The sequence below is a fragment of the Lipotes vexillifer genome, unplaced genomic scaffold (assembly GCF_000442215.2).
Source record: "Lipotes vexillifer unplaced genomic scaffold, Lipotes_vexillifer_v1.1 scaffold250, whole genome shotgun sequence".
Lineage (NCBI taxonomy): Eukaryota > Metazoa > Chordata > Mammalia > Artiodactyla > Lipotidae > Lipotes > Lipotes vexillifer.
Window position 1 is genome coordinate 1,981,099 of NW_006785198.1, and position 17,837 is coordinate 1,998,935.

The 17,837-nt window shown below is 40.7% G+C and overlaps 1 pseudogene; it reads right to left on the reverse strand.

Moving 5' to 3' along the window:
- Positions 1–8,422: 8,422 nt before the first annotated feature.
- LOC103076187 (60S ribosomal protein L6 pseudogene) lies at positions 8,423–8,956 on the reverse strand (annotated as a pseudogene).
- Between the last annotated feature and the right edge of the window lie 8,881 nt (positions 8,957–17,837).

Below are 17,837 nucleotides of genomic sequence, written 5' to 3' on the forward strand. Positions count from 1 at the left end.
GTCTATACATAACGGCCTGCCATGGGGAACCCTGTCTCTCTGCCTGAATGTTAAACCAAAGTGCCTTTGTTCAGGGAAACATCTGGACCCTGTCCACCCGGTGGATGGCTGCAAGAAGGAAGAAATTAACACATCCCCTCCCAGAGGCTGGCCATTCCAGGGGATATTTGCAAAACTTCTGGCCTTTTTACTTTACTTCCTCATCTCCTCCCCCTCTGTGCTATAAAAGAAACTGGCATCCAAAGCCCGATAAGATGGTTATTTTGAGACTTCAGTCTGCCATCTTCTAGGTCTGCCGGCTTACCAAATAAAGTCATATTCCTTGCCTCAACACCTCGTCTCCGATTTATTGGCCTGTCGTGCCACAAGCAGAGTGAGCTTGGACTCGGTAACAACAGCACTGTAAAAGGAGGCAGGTTATACAGAGCTGGGTCATCCCCGAGCTTCAACCAGAAATACCCTCTCTCCTTACCTCAACCTTGTCTCCCTCCAAGGACCACAAGAAAACACAGTTCCACATGAGTTAGTCCCTCTATTTATTTTACCAAATCACAATATATCCCAGTTGAAATTCTAAAACTATCAATTCTAGGCTACCTACCAGTTGTCTTTACTCCTGTTCATCATGTTTAACCTTTGAGCTGTCCGGTAACAAGCTCTGCAAAGGGCTAGGCAGCCCCATCCTGGCTTTTAAGATCATTTTGCGTGTGTTTGTTAGTGATCATACCAGGCTTTACTAGAAATTTCAAGGAGGAAGAAGGAGGAGAGGTTTATACTGTAGAAATGTAGGGCTTCCCTGGTGGCGCAATGGTTGAGAATCCGCCTGCCAATGCAGGGGACACGGGTTCGAGCCCTGGTCCGGGAAGATCCCACATGCCGCAGAGTAAAAGCCCATGTGCCACAACTACTGAGCCTGCGCTCTAGAGCCCACGAGCCACAATACTGAGCCCGCGTGCCATAACTACTGAAGACCACATGCCTAGAGCCCATGCTCCACAACAAGAGAAGCCACCACAATAAGAAGCCTGCGCACTGCAACGAAGAGTAGCCCCCGCTCTCTGCAACTAAAGAAAGCCCGCGCACGGCAACAAAGACCCAACGCAGCCAAAAATAAAAAAATTAAATAAAAAAAAAAAAAAAAAAGAAGAAATGTAAAGAATCCTAACTGGAATAGTAAATGCCACCAAGGCATTTCACTGACCTCACCTGTTACTAGTCCCTCTGAGATTCTGAAGCAACATGAAAAACCCTCCAGCTGACAAGTAGCAAGAACCCCAGAAGAGATGTAAAGCATATGGGGCCAACATAGTCCTCAGATATCTGGAGAAAAATATGCTGTGCTCGTTTTCTTAGGTCAATGTCACAAGCTATGGGACCCACAAGAGAGATGAATGCTGCCCTGGTCTTCTGTAAATCTCTTTAAACTCTGAGATCCTAAGAGCAAATTTTGTTTTGTTTTGCTTTTGTTTTGTTTTGTTTTGTTTTGTTTTGACTGTTTCAGCTGGCTTTGATTGGAGTTCGCATTTTAGCAAATTCAAATGCTGGGCCAGCTGGTCCCTCTAATCTGCAATTTTTCTAACTCTAAACTACCAACCCCATTCTTTGGAGTTTTCTGCTTCTTTTCAGCTGTAAAGGAAAAACCTCAGTCCAGTCTACCTCCCATGTCTTTCTCTTTCACTTACACACAGAACACTTCACTTCTGACACCTCTGGTCACCAAATATGTGGAGGTTTTCCCCACACCAAACATTCTTCATGACACCAGCTGGGTGTCCTACAATTTAACTCAATTCTAACACTACCTACCTGGAGATATTGTAAGATCCCACAGGTTAAGGGCTCAGTCCCACAAGACTGCTATTCACTTGAGATGCCAGTCGCAAGTGACAGATTTTCAGGTTGCCCACAACTTCTGTCCAACTTGGCTACAAATCAGAGGTTCCCATAACCCCCTTCTTGGGATTGATTAATTTGCTACCGTGGCTCACAGAAATCAGGGAAACACTTACTTAAGTTTATCAGTTTGTTAAGGAATATGATAAAGAATACATATGAACAGTCAGATGAAGAGGTGCGCAGGGAAAGGTATGGGAGAGTCCTGCACACAGCAGCTTCTGTCTCCGTGGGGTTGGGGATGTATTTGCCACCCCAGAAGCTCTCCAAACTCCACAGTTTGGGGATTTTTATGGAGGCGTTGTCACAGAGGCACGGTCCATCATTAACTCCATTTTCAGGCTTTCTCCCTTCTCAGGAGAATGGGGGGGTAGGGCTGAAAATTCCAAGCTTCCAATCATAGCTTTGTTTTTCTGGTAACCAGCCTTCATCCATGAGCCCAGCAAGAGTCACCTCATTAGAACAAAAGACACTCCTACCACCCAGGAAATTACAAAGGTTTCAGGAGCCCTATGTCAGGAACTGGGGTCAAAGACCAAATATTAGAACAAAAGATTCTCCTAGTGTTCTTATCACTTAGGCAATTACAAGGGTTTCAGGAGTTCTGTGCCAGGAACCAGAGGCAGGGACCAATATATTTTCTATTATCTCACATTAGCTAAAGTCATTTCTTGGCAAGGTCTCCCCGAGATCATTCACCCCAGAAGTGAAGTGTTTAACACTGACCCACACATTTTATGGCATCGTCAAAGCCATCCTTCATACTCCATTGACCTCAGCTTTCATTTAAAGTGAGTTCAGTTAGATAAATATTCCAAAGCTTAGACTCATATAGAGAGATGAGACATTAAGTTATTTTTTGTTTGGAAAGCTTTTTATTAATAGGACACAGCCCTCTTTTTGTTTCCCTAAACTGTTACTGTTTGCATTCCTTAAGGCCCCTCATTTGTCCTTAAACTGGGGCACTTTTTATGATAGCTTTTATATTAATGTTTACACTATTGATTAATCAATTCAACTATGTGCCGGATACTGTTCTAGATGATATGGATATAGTAGTGAATAAAGCAGAGAAGTCCCTGGGGTTTACAGAATTTATAAGCCAAGACAAATTGTTATAAATTGTTAAATCTAATACAATGGTAAACCACCATCTTGGCTATACTTTAGAATCCCCTGGAACGCATTAAAAAATTCCAATGCCAGGACTTCTGGTACCAGATATTATACAGTAGCTTAAATTAGAGTAATGCTTCCATAAAAAATAACTTTAAAAGCTAAACAAAGTACACAAAACAGTTATGTGAAGTCATTGGAGAGCAACCAACTCTGGTAGGACTTAAAGGACTATGATTCCTGAGAGAAGGGAAGCACAGTTTCATAGTCACACTGGCTTTTTTCCCTTGAAAGGCAATCCCAGAGTGGTGAGAACGGCAGAAGCAAACCTAAAAGTATTGTGCAATTTCCCCTCAAAGTATTGGATAACTGCTAAGCTGTGTATGTACGGGGCAAGAGTCCAAGAAACTCAGCAAAAAGCAACAGATGAAGGTTAAATTGCTGACAGAGACTTGAGCAGCCACATGGTGCTGGACAGATGGATGTTGGAGCTCCTCGCCAAGGTGCTGAGCCCTAGGTAAATACCTTAGAGTTTCATAAGCCACAGAAGGGCCACCCTAGGAGTAAGGGGTATATACAGAGGTGAGGGCTAAACTGAAATAGACCAGTCCTAACGAAGTCTAAAACCAGCCCTTGACAGGATTGCTCTGATCATCTGGCTCTGTATATGTTGGGCAGAAGATATGTTAACCCTATCTGGAGGAAGATGACACCATCCAGAGACTATAATTTTTAATACAGAATGTCTGGCACTTAATAAAGAAAATCAAATTATTAAAAATCAAAAGAAAATAAAAACATACTGAGTATTTTCACTGCCCTAAAAATCCTCTGTGCTCTGCCTATTCATCCCTCCCTCTCTCCTCTGAAACCCCTGTCAACCACTGATCTTTTTACTGTCTCCATAGTTTTGCCTTTTCCGGAATGGCAAATATACTTGGAGTCATACAATATGTAGCCCACATTTGTCCAAACCCATTAAATGTACAACACCAAGAGTGAACAGTAATGTCAACTATGGACTTTGGGTGATTATGGCGTGTCAACAGGCATCACTATGTACTTTCAGGCCTCAATTATGAATCCATTGTGCAGCCTGTTGAGAATCCCTGCAACAAGAGCTTAAACAGGAGGGGTGATATGCTTTGGACTTATGTTTTTAAATGACCACAGATCCCATGAGGAAAATGAATTGAAGGAGATAGTGCAGAAGCAGGGACATCACGTAGGGTGATTTCGCCCTCAACTGATGTAGCAGCTTTCTAGTGGTAGACGGCATATCTCAGGGCATACTTCATGGTACAAAATAAGATCCAAGGTAAACAAGAGCGACATAATATAGGACTTCCTGATGGATCAATGGAAGGTGGGGATGAAAGAAGAGGACAACTTATAAAACTAAGTGATGCTCATCCAGGGGCAATTTTGCCTCTCAGGGACATAGGGCAAAATTTGTAAACTTGTTGATAAACCTCTACAGTGCATCAGACAGCCCTGACAACATAAATCCAAAATGTCAACAGGGCTGCTGTGGAGAAACCCTGGTTTAACTTCTTACAAAGGCGTGCCTTGCCCTCATAAACTAGCTCTTCTTCCCTTTTGTGTGTCTGTGTTTTCAACTAACTGTAAAATTCCAGAGAGCAGAGACCATATCTTTTACTTTTGTATCTTCACCTGCTGTACCTCATACATTAAAAAAAAATTAAACAGGCTTTGTTTTTTACAGCAGTTTTATGATTACAGAAAAATTGAGTGAAAGTACAAAGAGTTCCCATATACCTCCTCTTCCCTGCACATAAAGTTTCTCTTGTTATTAACATCTTGTATTAGTGATACATTTGTTACAACTGACGAACTAATATTACCACGTTATTATTAACTGAAGTCCATAGTTGTATTACATTTTTTATACAAATAATACTTCTCAATAAATAATCAGTTACTGACTAATCTAATCATTTGTCAAGGAACATGACAATAACAAAAAGAGGAAGAAGGGAACTATCAATTATTGAGCACCTATTCGATACCAAGCACTATGCAAGTCCATGTAGGTATATAAAACTCGTATGTATCTATATGTAGTATTATTATATAGAACCATGTCAATAACTGTGAGTTGGGTATTATAATCTCAGTTTTAAAGATGAGAAAATTTAGGCTCAGGAATTTTACATTATTTGCACAAAGTCACACAGCCTGCTAAGTGGAGAAGTTGGAACAAAACTTCTCCCATATTCAGGGCCCATATTCCTATAATTACAACAAATACTCTTTTCCCCTCCTTTTTTTTTTTTTCACATTTCCTGTTTTAAAATGTCTTCCCCTGCTTCTGGTGTACAGTCCCAAGGAGTGAGTAGTCCCACAAGTCCTTTTCCAGCCTCAACTCTCAACTCCACCACTGGAGGTCCATGTGGTTCCAGTCTGTGCCAAGTGGCTACTCCACCCCCTGATACTTTTAAGCCAGGCTAACACACCCACACGATCCGTAAAATCAAGTTGCAGATGCTAGCAGATGTTCAACAGTCTCTGCACTCCCACTCTCACCTCCCTTTTGATGCCGCCTAATTGAGCTCACTCTCATCAGTCCAATTCTGAACTCTTGGCCCTGTCTGTACTTGCCCTGCACCCCAGATTAGGGCTGTTACTGGCATTTCCATGGAGGCTTTCTCCTCTGGTTCCCTGGCGTTTTCTGGCTTAGTCTGAATCTTCTGCCTTGGTATCTCTCCTTGTCTCGGACGTGTCAGGGAAAGACACGTTTACTTCCTCTCAGACCTAAATCTGTTCTGGAATCTCAGTCCAGGGCAAGCTTTGACTCTCAGAATGTTATGGATGTTAAGGTTGGATGGAGCTGACTTAGATGAAGTGTGGACAGAGGCTCTAGACCAGAAATAGTTTGTAAACATTCTTTCTGCCCTCAGCCTCAGGAGCCTCAGGAGATGCTTGGAATTTAGAAAGAGCCCACACCAGAGCACCAGAGCTCCAATGTGAACAACCTGCCGGGGCAGCCCCATATTCCCACCCACCTCATTCACTTCTTTGTTTTTGTATGTATTTTTCTTCTCCCAGTAAATTATAAATTCCCATGGGAGTAAGAATCATTTTCAATCCTACCATAGTTTCCTTTTCTTAAAATTCCGAGATCTGTATAAATATGTTAAGCTTCTCTAAGGCTCATTGTTCTCGTCTGCTTCTTTTGAATGATATTGAAAAACCCCAATTCTTTGCCTCTACAGTGACATCACTTTACGGTAAATGGATTCGCCACCATCGTCAAAAGCACTATTGAGGGCTTCCCTGGTGCCAATGCAGGGGACACGGGCTCGAGCCCTGGCTTGGGAAGGTCCCACATGCCGCGGAGCAACTAGGCCCATGAGCCACAACTACTGAGCCTGCGCGTCTGGAGCCTGTGCTCCGCAACAAGAGAGGCCGCGATAGTGAGAGGCCCGCGCACCGCGGTGAAGAGTGGCCCCCGCTTGCCGCAACTAGAGAAAGCCCTCGCACAGAAACGAAGACCCAACACAGCAAAAAAAAAAAAATTAAAAAAAAAAAAAAAAAAAAGCACTATTGAATACACTACAGCAACTTCAGCATAGGGTCCCAGAGATGGATCTTGTTTTCCTTCCCCTTCCTAAGCTTCTCTCTTGTCCTTTTAGTAAACGCTGCGAGAACTGAAATTTATCTAACACAAATTCTTCTCATCAATTATAGCTATTGCTTTGGTGTCATCTCAACAGAGCCAGCAGTCCTTTGGGTTCTCCTTCATTCCTTCTCTCCTTCCCTTTCTCTTCCCGTGCCTACCCTTCCTCCAGCTTTCTTTCCCTTCCTACTTGTCCTGTAGTGCCGGTGATATTCCCTCATAGGGGATTGGTTTCAGGAGAATGGTGAAAAAACTGCAATGTTCAAGAGAATCTTGAATCTTAAGTTTCCATTTCTTCTAGACATTTTGCTTCTTCCTCTCCCAAGTCAGTCTGGTCATTTTGTGCTATTTCTGGCAGCTCATATGCTTGGGGAAAAGAATGCAATAGGAAGGAGGGAAAACAGAATTTTCTGTTTGTGAAATAGGATAAGGAGGCAAAATCTGGTTAGTGAAGCTGCTGAATAAAACACCAGATCTTGTATGGAACATGTTCTCTTTTAAAAAAAATAGTGTTAAATATACCAGACATAAAGTTTATAAAACATAATATATAATTTAAAAAATAATGTGCAACCACAAAGGGTATTTCTCTCCTTAAATCATGCTCAGGCTGAAAACTTTACAGTCATCCTTGACTCTTTTCTCACACCCACATCCAATCAATCAGCAAATCCAGTTAACCCTACTTTCAAAAGCAGAGAAATGGACCCCTTTTCTCTACCTCAGCTGTGCCGTCAAGATTCAAGCCACTATCACCTCTCGCTTGATTATTCCAAGAGAAGATCTCCTTGCTTCACCCTTGGCACTCTCTACAATCTACTCTTAACACTACAGCCAGAATGATTCTTTTAAATGACTAAGTCAGAGCCTACTGTTCTTCAGTTCAAAAACCTGCAATGGCCTCCCATGAGACCTAGCACAGGAGTTAGCAAACCACAGCCTATAAATCAAATCCAGTCACCATCTATTTCTGTAAAGTTTTACTGGAATACAAAAACAACCATGTCCACTCATTACATATTGTCTATGCTACTTTCGTGTTACAACAGCAGAGTTGAGTGTTTGCAACTGAGACCCTATGGCCCATAAAGCTTAAAATGTTTACTATCTGGTCCTTTACAGAAGTTGTTTGCCAATCTCTGACCTAGCATCTAATAAAGCCCTATAAAGCCCTGCTGACACCTCTCTGACCATATTGCCTATTCTGTTTCAGCTGCAGTGCCCTCCCCATGTCTTCCTGAAGACATCAGGCATATTGCCATAGTAAGTCCATTGCACTAGCTAGTCCCTCTGCCTAAAATGTTACTCACCCAGAAAGCCATGTGGCTTACTCTCTCATGCCCTTCAAATCTTGGCTCAAATGTCACCTCAATGAAGCCTCATCTCATTTAATTCTGCAAACCATACGCTCACTCTGCTCTGTCTTAACTCCCTCACCTTATTTTTTCCATAGAACTTATCACCTTCTAAAACAATAATAATTTATTTCATTCATTTTTTTGTCTTTTCTTATAGAATATGTTCTCCATAAAGGGCTCTTGTACTCCTACGTGCTTATAGCAGTACCTAGCACATAGCAGGCATTTAGGAAATATTGGTTTAATGAAATGATACTGAAGTAATATAGAACATTACCATGTCTTTGAATCCCTCTTTGTGTCTTTCAATCCCTCTTTGTGTCCTTCTATAATCATACCCCTAACCCACCCTCTCTGGATAATTTCTTTTTTTTTTAATGGACCGAGTTATTTACTAAGGTTCCTTGTAAGAAGTTTAGAACACTACTTTGTGAGGATAAATTTCATTTGTGAGAGCAAACACAGAGCGGAGGTAGCCCTGGAGCTGAGGAACAGCTTTGATTCTTCGCAGACTTTGTGAGTACACAACTTTCTGATCAACCTTGCGCTGCTCTGTAATCTTGTATTTCTCTCTCTCTGTGTCGAAGATCTCACCTTCCTGGTGCCTGGGCTTACGCAGCTTCTGCTTCTTGAAGCAAGAGTCAGTGAGATGGTCTGGGATTTTCACACCACTGATATCAATTTTGGTGGATGTGGCAATGACAAATTTCTGGTGTGCTCTCCGCAGAGGAACTTGATTGAGGGACAGAGGCCCAGTCACTACTAGCAAGCCACTGCTCAGCTGCTTCAGGAAAATGACCCTCTTGCCTCTGTGGCGCCCAGTGAGGATGATCAGAACGGTCCCAGGAGTGATGCTAGCGCGCAGTTTTCTCACATGCTTACTGAAGGGTTTTCTGCAGTGACTCAACAGCTTTCGAGGCACATCTTCAGTAGGATAATACCTAGGCATTATTTCTTAATCTTTTTTTTTTTTTTTTTGCTTTTCTTTATAGTTGGATCGAGGTTTATATATCCCTACAAAATATATTCTGTAAGGTCAGTTTTTTAACTTTATATAAATTGATAAATACTTGTATGTCTCCTTCTGAGACTTCCATTTTTTTCTCCCAACATTATTTATAACATTCATCCATATTGATGCAAATAGTTATAATGCACTAATTTTCACTGCTGGATGGTATTCCAGTGTATGAGTACCCTCCAATTCATCCATCTTTTCTACAGCACATGTATATTTAGGTTGTTTCAGTTTTCCCCCATAAACTACACGGGCAGAACATTCTTATATATTTATCTTCTACACGGATGTAAGATTTTTCGTAGGGTTCACACTTAGGAGTGGAATCACTGGGTAGCAGGGATGTGCATGTTCAGCTTTACTGGCTAATGCCAAATTGTTTTCCACAGAATTACACAAATTTATACTTCTACTAGCAGTATAAAAGAGGTCTATAGCTCCACATCCTCAGTAACACTTGGATTTGTCGGGCTTAGCTAGTGGTCGTGTACAATGGTAACTCATTGTGGTTTTAATTTGTATTTCTCTGGTCCCTAAGAAATTGAGAATCTTTTCATATGTTTATGAGCCATGTGTTATCCCTTTTCTGTGAAATACCTGTTAGTCTGGAGGAGGTGAATTTTAAGAAGCCCTTGAAAGAGAAAATTCTTTTGCTTAGATTTATTTTATATGCTGTGATAAAACAGGTGCCATTTACCAAAGCTTAAATTTTGCTTCTTTGCAAAATGAAATCTGTAACCCCTCACGGAATTAAACTGCCATGACCAATACATTGTATCACGTATAACAAGTATGCTGTATTTTTCTCTGAAACAAACTTTTCTCATGGGTAACAGTCAGAAACCATGAAGCAAGGGTGTATTTCAAAAGAAAAGTGACACCCCACAATTCAAAGGAAGTGGCTTCTGTTTAAGGAAGTGAACAGTTAGGGGAAATGTTTCCATGTGGGAGATTGCCACTTGTCCACACTTCTTTCCTGTGAAACATCAATTCTTCCTGAGTACAAATATTCCGTCCATCCTTTAAAATAGTGCTCATGGTGTTCTCAGTAAGCCTGGGAGCCACAGATGGACACTGAAACCAAGACATCTTTCTACTTATAACAAAGGAAATGATAATTAGTTCTTTCTCCCTCGTTCTCATTCACCTTCCCACCAAAAATTATCATATAAAGGCTTCTGTATCTGGGAGGCTAAAAGAAGTGTGTCTGTTTCAATTCATAAAAGGAGAGTGAGGAAGTTAAGAAAGGAAAGTTGAGGTTATGAGCCAGGGTTAGATAAAAGACAAAAATATGTGGTGCTGTGCTGTGGAGGGTATGGGTATTCCTAGGGCTTGGGGGTGTCTCTGAGCTGTGAGCTTGAACCCGGGCTAGGTTATCTCCTTCCTTCTGAATGTCTCTATACTGATAAATATATGGGGTCCCTGTGCCCTCAGAACACAAAGTTATCACCATCAGTAGAATTATACTAGTAGTAAGAGCTGTAGTAATAATTAACATTTACCGAGTGCCCACTCTGTGCCAGGCATGATAATCCTATGAAGTAAGTACAGTTATTATCTGCATTTTGCTGTGAGAAAACTGCAGCTCAGAAAGGATAAGTTACTTGCCCAGGGTCACTGAACAATCAGTAGCAGAGCCAGAAGTTGAATCTTCAGGATATCCATTCCCTGCTCCACATGTCACTTGACTGAAGTGAGTGGACTTGCTGAAAGTTAAACTTGGAAGGAGAAGTTGCCGCTGCTCCTGAGGACTTGACTCTGACTTTGGGAGAATTCTCAGTTTGGATTTCAAAACAACACGCCTGCTGCCATTCTACTGTCTTACACAAAAACAGGTATCATTGAATGGAGTAACACTTATGCAGGTGGAGTGAGACTGAGTAGAATTAGGCTCCAGAAGTGGTATCATACTGGAATTTCTAAGCACTTAACTGTATACTGCACAAGACAGGGGTGTGACACTGGTCAGATCCTAACATGGTTCTGAGAATGAAACTGGGCTAATGACGGAAAAGAGCAGAGGGCAGATACAAAAGTCCAGGGCACCAACACTGAGTGAAGAAACATAACTTTAAGTAATAGAGACAGTTTAACTTTAAAACAGCAGTTCTCCATTTTGGCCTCAAAAGGGAATCAGTTACAGCTCACCCACTTGGGGAGCTATAAAAATGAAGACGCCTGGATCCAGTGGTGCGCTGAAGACAGCGTGTGCTGGCTCACAGGCTGAATGTTAGCACTTCTTTCCAACTCTGTGTTCCATGGCATTATGTTTGTGGCTTGAAATGATGGGAGTATTTACACCATGGAAACTGGCAAATACTACAAATCAGGGAGAGCTGTTTGCTAGCACTTACCAGCAGCCATTGCCTGGATCTACCCTCAAAGGTTCTGATTTAATTGGCCTGGGGTACAGTCTGGGCATCAGGATTTTCAAAACTAAAACTATGTACAAACATACAACAAAGTACAACTGCTGTAGCCTAAAGCCCAGTACAGATTTCAGTGCAGGCATCATCTGGGAACTTGTTAGAAATGCAGAACCTCTCCCACCCTACCACCCCTGGACTATTAAATCAGAATCTGTACTTTAACAGCATACACATATTAAGAGTATGAGAAGGTCTAAAACATGTGTAACAGGCAGGTGCTTATGGTCCACTGACCTAATCATACAAAAATGAAAAGAGAAAAGTAGAGCGCAGCAAGAAGGAGAGAAAGGCACGCTGGTGAGTACAAAGAGGCACAGCCAGCCCACAGAAAAGATGGATTTGGCAGCTATCTGCAAGGTTGGGCTGAGATCCTATGTTTTATTTCTCTGTTCTTATTATCTACAAGTGTACCACTCATGTGACTTTTTACAATATTCTTTGTCAGTCATCATCTTGGAAGAACTGTGAAAAGAGGCAAAAGAAAAATATGTAGCTTAATTAACCAGTACTATGATATATTTCATAGCAGCACCTTTTTAAAGCATTCCTACTAAGCTCATAAAATCTGATAGGACTGAAGTCCCAATAGATAAAGCTTCAAGGATAAGGCTGGGTGTGCTGGTGATGAAGAATGACTTCACATTGTCTTCACATAGGTTCTAGAGCTCAGATGTTTTTAGCAAGTATCATTTCACACTCAATCAATATTTCTTATTTGGTTTCAGACAGTTGGGCTCTGCTAATGTTGAGCTAATGAAAGCCTAACATGACAGAAGACCTCACTGTAACTTTCTGGGTCTCGCTCATAAGCAGTTTAGTATCAAGATCAAGGTTTTCTTCAGTGAAAAGGTTTAGAAATGCTTCAACTTATAACCAATGAAATGTTGAAAGCTCAATGTTAAAAAGAATGATAGAGGGCTTCCCTGGTGGCGCAGTGGTTGAGAGTCCGCCTGCCGATGGAGGGGACACGGGTTCATGTCCTGGTCCGGGAAGATCCCACATGCCACGGAGCGGCTAGGCCCGTGAGCCATGGCCTCTGAGCCCGCGCGTCCGGAGCCTGTGCTCCGCAACGGGAGAGGCCACAATAGTGAGAGGCCCCCATACCACAAAACAAAACAAAACAAAAAAGAATGATAGAATCATAAGTCTGGGAGAGACCTTAGAATTCCAACCTGAATCATCATTGAATCACCAAAAGGTTTTCCTCAAGGAACATGCAAATAATTTCCTGATTCTTTTGTCATCTTTCAAAGGATGCCAGGCAGGAAAGTCCTCATCATTTATTCACACAACAAACCTTTATTGAGGACGTGCTATGTGCAGGCACCGAACTGGATACGTGGAATCCAAAGATGAATGAGATATATCTCACTTTTACTGTTCATGGATGATTTAAAGAACATACTGCTGCAACCATCTACTTCCTGAACTGCCTTAGTAGGCCCACCAAAACTCTCAAAACAGAATCAGAAATCTCAAACTATTTCTTACTGGGAAAAGACTGTGTGATTGGACCAAAATTTCTAGTGGCTGCTTAGTTAAAGAATTGTATCATGTTAGTAGAAGAGAAAAAATATTTTCAACAAAGTGGAATGAATGAATACATGAAGATATAATGACTCTGGACTATTTCAACAGAAACATTTTTAATTGGTTGGCCAAGTGTGGCACTGTTGACCTCTTAATCTGTATGTTGGCATTTTCTGATTGGAAAATATAATTCCACTTGCCTGACTTTTTTATCCTGAGACAAATTCTTCTTAGCATGAAACAGCTTACAGGATGACCAGAGGTACGTGATGGACAAGAATCCATATGTGCAAGTTCTATGTGCAAGTTCTTCTACCAGACAGGATTGGAGGCAAAAGAGTAAACCAACCAGCAAACAAGCAGGTTCTTATTTCCAACATGAAAAAATAAGTAACATTCTAGTTTGTCATTGTAGTCCTATCAGATGAGTGGCATTTAGAAGTCAGCAGCTTTCTACATGAACACACTGCAAATGCTGCATTGATCTGTGCCATCAGCTATTTGAATTGAGAACATGACCTTAAAAGTTAAAAAGAGGGCTTCCCTGGTGGCGCAGTGGTTGAGAGTCCGCCTGCCGATGCAGGGGACACGGGTTCATAACCCGGTCTGGGAAGATCCCACATGCCGCGGAGCGGCTGGGCCCGTGAGCCATGGCCGCTGAGCCTGCGTGTCCGGAGCCTGTGCTCCACAACGGGAGAGGCCACAGCAGTGAGAGGCCTGCGTACCACAAAAAAAAAAAAAAAAGTTAAAAAGACATCAGTCCTCTAAGAGTTTTATATTTGTTTACTCTCCATAAAGTCCATAATTGTTTTCTCCCTCTAGTGACCTCAACCACGTTTCTTGGGTCATTTAAGAAGTTAAAGTCTGAGATCCCTTTGTTAAAAATTGGAAAGTCAGCATTCTTAGGAAGACAAAAATGAGTGGGCCAACTAGCTCCCTCTTCTTATTTGCACAATTCAGTAATAACAACAAAAGAAAAACACACATTCTTTTTTCATATGTAACCTCATATGAAAAAAGACTGTAGATTCCTAAGCTGTTGGCAACAAAATGTGAAATTGTCTGTGAGCCAGTCCACATGTACCTCGCCTGAATCATGTCAAATCATATTCTTCTCCCCTTGGAGCAGAGGCCCTAATTGGCCTGAAGTCTGGCTTGGCAAGCAGAGTGGACTTGTTGTAGACTCCAGCTGTCTGATAAGCAGATGACAAGATAAAACATTCCTTTCACCAGAGTCCTTCACTAACTAGCACAGGGTAGAAAATCAAAGGCCCCATCGAACTGGGCTCTGTATCTGTGCAATCTTGATAAAAGGCAATAAGGAGAAATATTTTTCACTTTTGGCAAATCTGTGATGTAAACTTCTAATTCTTTTTGCTTACAACCACAATGAGTTATAGACATGTTGAATAATAAAGTATCTCAAAGTGCTTGAAGCTTTCATCTCGAAATTGAGAATGCTGATTTCTTTTTTCCTTAGAGGTATATACAGAAACAGTCAGAAATGAGATTAATTCACTGATAGTGAATTATTATTACCAAACTGTTACTATTTTTTTTTTACTAAGTTTTACATTCTGCAAGGCATGCTTGCATCCATTAACTCTCTTACTTTTCACAAACCTGTCAAGTCTGTGGCAGTGGGACATAGGTAATGGATTTGTTTGAACTCTGCTACGAAACTGACCAGATGAGTGACCTGGGGCAAGACACTTAATTGGGCCAAAGGCTTTATCTTTATCGTGACATGTGGGTTAATAAAATTTACGTCACAGGAATGCTGTGAGGATTCAATGAGATAATCTTTGCTAAGCTACCTTGTGAGTATTAAATAAGACAATTACATAAAGCTCTTAGCACAGTGCCTGTCATATGGCACATGCTCACTAAATGGTAATTCTTCTTATTATTAGACTGGGTAGGGTAGATGACTACATTGGGAAGGTTAAATGAATGCCCAAGGGCACATAATCAGTTGTTCCAAGCACCAGGGACTAGACCCTAGGCTTTCTGCCTCCTATCCCTGTATACTTCATCTGTGCACATGGATTTTTTTCTCCATGCAAATGGTACTATATTAGATATAGCAAGGGATGAATACATATGTTAAAGAACACAGTCCAGACTTCTACTTCAAGGCAAGATGAAGTTACAGGTATTAGATTTACTCACCTGTCTGAAACAATCAGAAATCCAACAGAATGCACAGAACAAAGATTTCAAGACACAGGTAACAGCAATGAAGAATAGTGGTCTCTGACCGATGGGAAGAAAAAAAAGGTGAGCCCTACAATTATTCCAGCTTTAAACTCTGAGAGTTACCAGGGTGTGATACAGGGAGGAAAGGGTGCCAGGAGGCACCCAAAGGACATCCTGAGTTTTAAAGAGATGTAGCTAAGAGCCAGGGGCGATCAAGGCAGTGAGAATTCATAGGACAAAGTACTATAGAGGAGACAGCTGTACAGAGAGAAGCTGGAAATCTGCAGAGGTTTCCCCTCGAGTATTCAGTGGAATACTTATCAGTGCATGTGTGTAAAGAAATCAGTAACAGAAAGATATCCGGAAAATCCCCAAATATCTGGAAACTAAATAACATACTTCAAAATAACGTAGGGGTTAAATAACTCAAAAAAGATATTAGAAAATATTCTGAACTGAATGAAAATGGAAACACAACATATCAGAATTTGTAGGATACTGTTAAAGCAGTACTAAGGGAGAAATTTACAGTATTAAATGTTTATATTAGAAAAGAAGAAAAGTCTCAAATCAATGACCTCAGCTTCTACCTAAGTAACTAGAAAAAGCAGCACAAATTAAACCCAAGATAACTGTAGAAGAAAGAAACTAATAAAGAGCAGTACAGAAATCAATAAAATAGAGAATAGAGAAAAATCAATTAAACAAAGCATTGGTTCTTTGAGAAGATCTATAAAATGTATAAACCTATATAGCTAGACTGATCAGGAAAGAAAGAAAGACACGATTACCAACCTCAAGGAGTAGAGAGGTAACATCACTATAAATTCAACAGATGTTAAAAGAGTATAATAAGGGAATGTTATGACAACTTTATGCCAATAAATCTGCCAACTTAGGTGAAACGGATAAGTTTCTTCAAAGACATGAAACTACCAAAACTTACTCAAGAAAAAACAGATAATTTGATTAGCCTTATACTTATTTAATAAGTTGACTTTGTTAAAAACCTTCCCACAAAATAATCACCAAGCCCAGAGGACTTCACTAGTAAATTCTGCCAAACATTTAGGGAAGAAATAATACCAATTCTGCACAAAGTCTTCCAGAAAATTGTCATAGCATTACCCTGATACAAAAAGGAGACAAAGACATTATAAGAACACTAAATGAACAACAAAAAAATTTAGCAAACTGAATCCAATAATATATGAAAAGGAAAACACAAATTTCCTAGGAATACAAGTCTGGTTTAACATTAAAAGCAACGTAGATTATCATATTAACCAAGTAAAAAGGAAAAACTATATAATAATCTCAGTAGTTGGTTAAAAAGCATTTTATGAAATCAAACATCAATTATTGGCCAAAACTCTCAGAAATCTAGGAATATAGGTTACTTCTTAACTGGATAAAGGACATCTACAAAAAACAAAGCTGTAAGTAAAAACCTACTACAGCAAACAGACAAAAGCAAAGCTGTTTTGACTAGGGAAAAGTTCAACCTCCCACCCCCAGCCTCCCATCATGCGGAGCCAAGAGAACTGCCACTAAACTCTGAGTGTCCAGGGGCCATAATTTGAAAATTATCCCTGTAGGCCATTGGGAACCATGGAACCAAGTCATCGATAAATAGTTATTGAGAATCCACTCTGTATGGCAGTTGTATCATGAACATGGCCAACAATCAGCCTCAGGGCGGTGGTGGAATATAATGCCCTAGTCCAAGACTAGAGCCTGGCCATGTGCCTTGCATATAGTAGGCATTCTACTAATGAATGGCTATACAAAGCATAAGATCACAGAGTGATGACTCAGGCATCTCAAACTGAAGGACATTTCTCAGCACCAGTGGCGCATAAAGCAATTGAATGAACACTGTGAAATTTTCCTGAGTTTTAATTTGACTTGAAGATTGAAGCAAAAGTTATTTTGCTGTACAAGTAGATAGTTGCAAAATACAATGCAAAATTACCTGTATTTCTAATAAAAAAAAGTGAGATTCAAAAGAATCTCACTTGCAGCCAGTAGCCTCAAACTCAGGGAGTAGGTCCTTATTTTCCTGTCATCAGAGGTTCCAAAGTGAAGAGGTTTGAGAAGCATGAAATGAATCTAAATGCATTTTCACGTTGCAGATAAAGAAACTCAGCCCCTGATTCTTCATAAGGTTTATCTGAGGTCAGAGTGAGATAGTGTATAACTCTTCATGAGGTATCCTAAGGCCTACTTTTTCAGAAGTATCTGAAAAAATTATGGTCTGTTCAAGGAGTCAAAAATTAGATTGAAAAACTTTCTATAAACCAGCTGACCAAATGAAGTGGGAGGCACCAATGCATCCAGAGTTCATGTAGTTATATTTTCAAATTAATTAGGAGGGTCATATATGTACATGTAAGATGCTACAATCAATACCATATAAAATGAATGCCAGATAAGGATTAAACACATGAGAATAGCAGGCATACAGTGCAGACAGCAAGAGAGAGAGGGAATGAGAGAGACAGAGAGAGCACATGCACTTCCAGCTGGAATGGAAACTTGCAGATTGGTAACCTCCCATTAAAAAGATGGAGAGAAACTTTCATTTTCCTTCCTTAAATACGCAGAGTTGATCTGAAACACCGCAAATCCTGCAAAGCACATTTTCCTTACGG